Source organism: Sinohyriopsis cumingii, chromosome 9 (assembly GCF_028554795.1).
Source record: "Sinohyriopsis cumingii isolate HCF-2022 chromosome 9, ASM2855479v2, whole genome shotgun sequence".
NCBI classification, from domain to species: Eukaryota; Metazoa; Mollusca; class Bivalvia; order Unionida; family Unionidae; genus Sinohyriopsis; species Sinohyriopsis cumingii.
Genome location: NC_142969.1, coordinates 88,361,362 through 88,368,657, shown reverse-complemented (window position 1 = coordinate 88,368,657; position 7,296 = coordinate 88,361,362).

The following is a 7,296-nucleotide window of genomic DNA, read 5'->3' as shown; positions in this document are numbered from 1 at the left end:
TGATATGTTTCTAATCATACTAAATCGATCGGTGCCAATAGACATGTGTGAAAATGCAAAATAGAAGGTTTTGCTCTTTTTACTGAATATCGGGTGCGACTTTACCGATCTTCATATCCTTGCTACGTGAATCTACCATTGCCGTTTTGCGATCGTACTACATATTTCGATGCTATTGCTATATAGCTAAAGCATATAATTAAAGCCGTACAAATGTAAATAGTATGTGTATGTATCTTATTAAGTATGTCTTCCTTTGTCTGTCATTTCGCCTAATGTCTTCCTATACGATCGTTTTCCATACAGGTGAATAACTCATGACAATAGTAAATAAACCCCGATTTTGACAAATTTGATATAAATTGATAGGTTTCGCATCAGTCTAAATCGATCTGTGATAGTAGAAATGTAAGAAAATGCAATATGAAATTTTTGGTATGTTTGACTCTGTATCGGTTGTGAATTTAACGATCTTTATATCCTTGATACGTGCATCTACCATTGCCGTTTGCCTCGGTACCACAAACTTCAATGTTAATAGTATAAATCTGAAGCATACAAGGACAGCTATACAACAGTATATAATATGTGTATGAATCTTATTAAGTACATCTTGATGTGTCTGTATGTCCGCCCAATGTCTTCCAAAGCGAGCGTTTTCCATATTGTGTATTGTTCCACTTCCTATTTTTACACTACCTAATTTTGACCTAGTTTAATAAACACCCATTTCTACAGAGGACACATCTGTCGCAGCCTCGACATTTGTTTTACACATATCAGCATTGAGTCACTCGGACAAAAAGATTTGTCAAAAGTCATATCATTATTATTAATGAAGTGAAACAAGGACACATACGATGAAAAAAATAATACATTTCTCAAATTCACTTTTTTCCAACCAGGAAGTCCTCTTACAATCTTTACCAACTATTCTGACAAGGCAAATACAATTCCTACCATACCAAGCATCCAGTCTGCTACTCAACATGTGTTAGCTATGTGACTCACAGCTGATAACTGCATCTCCAACACTTTTTTAGAATTGTGTTTTGTGTTTTACATGAATATGTCATTACTGATTTTCTGAGGTGGTTCTTGGATATTTTACTTTGGAGTAATGAACATGAAACACACGTTTATGGTATATTTCATAAATAAATCAGCATCCTCTACATTACTGTTAATTTAAATAAAGTACATGTATTACTATTAGGATTTTTCTCTCAAAAATAGGCAATTTTACTTTAATACTAAATTTTCAAACGTCCATTAAACTAATCTTGATATTTAACTTATTTTGACAAATTAATTCTTTCTAACTGTCTTCTGTCTCCTATTATTTGCACTATTAGATAAATAAGTTATGAAGTATGCAAAACAGTTTTGTACCTTAAACAGTACATGTACATTACTAATTAGCATTATTGAAAACTTCTTAGATATCATAATAAATAGTATATATGTAATTATGTATGGTGCTTTTTGGCGACATTGGCAGATTATTCACTCCACATCCTGGTTCCCGGGCAGTTGTGATCTCTCACAATAATAATCACGGGCACAGCGGCTCGTTACAAAGAAAATCAACAGATGTGGGTTCTAACCTGTAACAATATTAACATATTATATTGTTACAGGTTAGAACCCCATCCCTTGATTTTCTTTCTAACGACCCCCTGTCATCATGGGCAGTAAATTTGAAACATACTACTTCCGGGTCAATCTATTTTTACCATATAAGAAATGCTTGTACATAATGGGAGGTAACTCAAGTTGTGCTATTCAATTCAATTCATTAATGAAAAAATGGAAATAAATAGGTAAAAAGGCAATTATTTATTTTGCAGATGAATATTTATCGAATATTTAACATTCAGCAGCGTAAATATGCATTTATTTTATTTATATTTGTGGCAAGAGTGCAGAAAAGGACGACGTGCTTCATGGGCAGATTTCCATCTGCCCACGAAGCTTTCATCTGCCCACGATACCAGTCCGAGGACGACAAAACTGCCCACGACCCACCTTAAATAATAGTATATATATATATATATATATATATATATATATATATATATATATATATATATATATATATATATATATATATATTTAGGTCAAAGGAAACACAATAAAAATGTTTGATTTAACAATGACACATTTCCCTCAAGTCTGTGGCCCTGAAGTAAATATTAACTGTCCGTTGATTTTAGTGGCCATTCTTCACTAGGAAATTGACAATAGAGATTTCTGCGATGGTGAAGGCAATGTAAAAATTTGTTATTATAACATGCTCTCTTTACGCCATGTTAGACAAAATATCAATGGAAAGGTTATAATACGAAAATCTTCATTAAATTAAGTTAATATAGGGGAAAAAACTTTAAGAGTTAATAACTATTTTTCACTGCTGAATAAAGATAGAACACAACATTTCCTGTTGTGATTTTAATAGTTTCTGGCAATATGAAAAGTTAGAATTTCTAAAACTATAATGTATAAATGTTCTCAAAAGATTATGTTAATATGGGGGAAAAATCTGTTATGAAATAAACCGAGAAGATCTTGTATGAATTCATGTTATCTATAAATATGATATATTGTGTGAAAATATCTGGAACAAAAACATGATTATGCCACTCACTCCTGAATGAATCGTCATATCAGTGAAAGACTTCTTCTGTCTAGTTGGACGTTAATGAAAATAGTGCCAATCTAACATCCAATATGGCTGTTTTAATGAGTATCTGGAAAGCCCTTTCAGTGCTACTTCTCCTAGATGGCTGGTCATTTTGAAATTGTGCTTTCACTGGATGACCTATTTGATGTCTAGTTGGCCGTAAATGGAACTCTGCATATGGTTTTGATGTCTAGTTGGTCCTAAATGTGTTTTTTACTAATAGACCTCTAATGCTATTATAGCTGGTTCCTTAATGAAACTGATGTATAAAATTAAAAGGCCTTCTCGCTTTCTACCAAGTTTTGACAAAATTATATTCACCAGCTAGGATTTATTGATCCTCTTTTTTATGCATCAACATTGGCATATGTAGTTAGCTAAAACAGTGTTTTGAACAATTAATTGCCCTCTTGCAAATAAAATCCCAATTGCAAGCTTTTCCCAATGTGAAAGCTCCTTATATAAGTAGCTAAGTATTCAGTAACTGAATAACCACATCCACATGAATCAACTCAGAATTAAAAGTTGCAAAAAGTATACAAATTGGAAAATCTTACTTGAGACATGTGTCACTTTGTATGGTGGATGTTATGATTTAAATGCAAAAAGGAATTTGATTGGGTTAATTTATTTAAGCTGTATTCAGTCATGGGGCCCTGGGTTACAGGATGGTCTTGGCACACACTTCACCCAAACTAATCAACTCTCTCTAGTCCAACCAATGCGTGTATATGAGAAAGCTTGCCAGTAGCTTTATGTGTGTTGATTTCCTCCAATAAATATCCTGGCTGCCATGTAAAGCCTATAATGTCCTGAAAAATGGTGTTAAGCTCCATACAAGCAAGCTAAACAATCAATGATGTAATGGAACAGTAGACACCATTTTAGCTAAATATGCCAATAATTCATTTAGAGACTTGGTTAGTGATGATGGTTTAAAATTGGCTAGAGATTAAACAGATAAAAGAAATGACCATTCATGGCACTGTAAAATAACAAATGGGGGAAAACAAATGTTTACTGCATTTGAACCTTTGTTTTTTCACAGTTTCAATTTAATTTAAGTCATAAGGCCCCTTACTTTGCCTTACCAAACATATAGCAAGTTATTACCTCAAGCCCTAGCACTGATAATGCCTCACAAGTGAGCAGTCTTTTATACAGTCTCAGGTCTGAGTATATTTCTAGCAATATTGTATGTCCAGCTTGTTTATAAAATTCTTTCCCACAAGGTACAGTTGTCAGAGAGACATGATACAATTCAACAAGAGTGGTAATGAAGGGACATGCATTATTTATTTATTTATGCACACATCCCAAAGAGACATTGCTATGTTTGAATCAACCCTGAACGGGAGAATGTAGCATCAGCTGCATCAATTAAGATATTGTGACACACACAAAATAATGCAAGGATTGTGATCTATTTATGAGTGTAATGGGCAGGAATTACTGTAGCATACTGGAGGAAGTAATCCAGAATTTATTAATATCTTCAAGCTAAATATAGTAAAGTTTTCATCTGTAACCTGTGGAATCGTTTTTGCACCATTTGCAGGAATTGTCTTTGGGTCATCTTTTTACTTTTTCTTCGTCTTTCCTTCTTATGGTATCTTGATAAGCCTTATGGTGCCGTGCAGATGCACTTGATGATTACCACAGCCAGTGGCATTGTATAAAATCTTCTGGGATCAGATGATTCAATGCAAATTCCACATAATATATCACCGTCCTCATGTTTGCCATCTGACTTCACTAAGTTACTTTGGCTAAATAATAATTAAAACAATCTGTCCTGATGTATTGACATTGTTTTAAATGACTATATTATATTCTCTGAATCTACACTAGAAAATCCCGAGTGGATCGCTGTTTGGTTTTAATAAACCACAGTAATTCCATGAAATACACTTTACAGACACAAGTGTGTGTTTCCTGGATGCAGTTATTAAACGATAGTATTGAGTCTTTATTTTGTTAAACTGATTATACATAGGATAACCATCAATGTGCAATATGAAATAGTTATACTAATTAAGGAGCGGGCAATATTTGAATTTCAAAGATAAAATGTATGCCATGATTACTTTAGTAGGAGGGCTTGTCAAGTGATGTGATCTTTTCTATTAGAATAAATATTGTTAAGTAAATTATTTTTGCAAGGTATGACATAAGGATGATTCAAAGAAAGAAAATTCATTAAAGTGAACATAGAAAATGTAAGACTGCAACAGAGTCTAGATTAACTATTTCTTCAGAGACATAATCCAGACTCTGTGGCGGCAAAATTGTCAAATAGGAGACAAGAGACAATCACATTTTCAGCCACAATAGTTTGACAATTATCAATGGCTTGAATTCATTGACTATGGAGGCAAAGTTATTTGCAGTTACTGCAAAAATGATCCCAAACTATCACAGATTTTAAATTCTACCAGCGGACTTGTAAGTGTAACTGACAAATTCAGAATTTAATCAAGCAAGTCTCATGATAGTTGTATACCTACTAAAGGAAAATGTGGCACAGTATATTCATGACACTTAGGCCAGCATGTACAAAATATTCCTCACGTTACAGTTGCTAGCACTCCACTAAGAAATGTCATTTTATAATAAATGAGAATGAAATGGAAAAAAATCAATAAAGTGATTGCACTCTTTAACACAGCCTACTCCCTAACCCAATAATGAAAATGATTTGGTACATTATTTTCTTTGTGTTTTATGGAATAAACGCATACATCTGATTGAATTTAGGCAAGTGACTGAACCTGTGGGTTAAGTTAAAATATAGGTGGAACAAATGCATTTTCTAAAACCACTTATCCTGGGCTTGGCTTAGAAAATAATCTTGTGCATTTTCAATACTTCTATCATTGTGTATTGTGACTTTTTGTTTAAGATAACTCTAAATGGTACTGGGTATATATCATTTTCTTCAATGCACACCGTTGTCTTCCATTGGATTTGATTATTAACACCTCTACTGTCTACACAGTAGGCTTCAGCATCAGGAAAAATTATGTATACTTCAGTTACAACTGAAATATGTTTGCATTAGCACCTGAGTCAGGCGAGAAAGGTTGTGTTCTGGTGTGTGAATAGAAATGGCTAAAAGTAATACAGACAAAAGCCATAAGAGTATACAAGTTACATATGAGTACCACCAATTCGCTTGCATGTGTGGCATACAAGTTTAAAGATTTGCTTCTTGTTTATTTGTGTGCACGCATTGTTCAACTCATAAGATGTTTTAAGAGCTATTTCTCTATTGCATGCATCATTAATTTACAAATATGATTAGTGGGTTACATTGAAGGAAATACTATTAGTTCACTTGGCAATATGGTAAGGTCAGCTGTAAAGCATGATCATCCATTACAAGGACATATCATCTGAACATTAGATATTTAGAACATATAGAATTTTCTTTTCCAAATGGAGTCCAAGTAATTATTGTCCAATACAGGAGGTGTTTGGACAGCCTTTTCAAAGCAGATGAAGTTTCAACCCCTCTATCTTTGACCATCTACTTGACGCCTCTGACCTCAATTGTTTCATCAATGGACTATTTTGCCACTGGCAATGGCTTCATCGGTGCCCACGGCTTAAAGGTGAAAAGCTGTTCTCAAACCTGCGTGCCAGCCTTTTGCGAACTGATGGTCGTTTAGCAAAGTCTTGGCAAAATGCAGCTTTCTTGTGAGCAGTGCAACGCCTGCTATCATCATGCACAGGGCATTGTGTATTGGGTTATCCATAGTCTAGACGAGAGGTACTTTAGGTACCAGCACGCCCAGGAAATATTAGAGATGATAAAGACCTCAAGTGCAACCGTTGTGTCTGCCAGAAAGTGATAAAACGCAGCTCAGAGGTAAAACAACCTCTTCGATCCAAGCTATTAAAATGCGACGCGAGTTACATCGGTTACGCCAGCTCTTAAATACTGTAGTGCGGTACATATGTGCACTGTGTTACCGACCTTTTTGTACTAGCTCATTGTGTTAACCCTTGCTAACAGTTCGGCATCCCAGGTCAGCCATATAGTTAGCTTTGTTCGTGTAGTGGTCCTCCACGTAAAGCCTTCAGTTGTAAGAAACAACATATTGTGCCTGAAGTCACTCACTTCCCACCAAAAATGTATTCTTATCCATAGCCATAGCCGAAGAGTTGGTTGAGGTACTCCTACGCCCATACAGGTTGGTCTGGTCAGGTGTGGTAGTGGCCATATGCCCTCATTGTAATATTATGTAGGGCAATCCACATTTTGGTGTTCAGCGGAATAAGGACTATCTTTATGCAGTGCATCCCCATTTTGTGGTGGTCGCTGCGTATGGCGGTCATGGAGTGTCCAAATATTTTCTCTTGAAGGGAATCTAGGTAGTGATTGTGACTAAGTTCGATCTTTACAGCTGCTATGGAAATGATAATACATTTGTGTTTCATATATCGGTTGTTCCGAGACGGCGCTCACTGGGCCTTGTGATCAAAATGCCTTATTCGGCTTTCTGGCAACAAGTTTTATGATGTCTAAGGATATATGCTGGAGATTTTTCCTAATAACACTGCAGTCTTTGGTGTGAGCTTCCAATAGGTATGCTTGAATGAAGACGTTG